The sequence below is a fragment of the Raphanus sativus genome, chromosome 6, assembly GCF_000801105.2.
Source record: "Raphanus sativus cultivar WK10039 chromosome 6, ASM80110v3, whole genome shotgun sequence".
NCBI classification, from domain to species: Eukaryota; Viridiplantae; Streptophyta; class Magnoliopsida; order Brassicales; family Brassicaceae; genus Raphanus; species Raphanus sativus.
Genome location: NC_079516.1, coordinates 30035247 through 30035716, shown reverse-complemented (window position 1 = coordinate 30035716; position 470 = coordinate 30035247).

The following is a 470-nucleotide window of genomic DNA, read 5'->3' as shown; positions in this document are numbered from 1 at the left end:
AAAAGAAACTCGTGAAGAGAAACTGATGCCATCAAATTTTAAATGAAAAAATACTACATAATGGGACAACAGTGCAAGTACGCACCAACTCTGCCAAACTGCCAAAAGCCAAATAAAGACTTAAACAATGTCAATTACAGAAACATATATTGCTACATTTACAAAGTACCCCTCGGAGAAACAAAAGCATCTCTCAAGTATCTACGTGTCCATAATCAATTGCTTGCTTTAATACCACTTTTTTTCATCGCCCCATGATTCGTGGGTTTATATCTGAGCGTCCGAGGATATTTTAAGCTCACGCGCTCCTGTTTACATTTGACTCTACTCGCTCTTCACATGCTCGCCAGAATCTTCGCCTCACGATCTTAACAAGTTACGAGGTCAAAGATTTATGACCCAATCAGACTTGCCTATATGTAAGCGAGTACGGAGGGTTATTATACTCTTGCTATTGAGACTTTACTAAA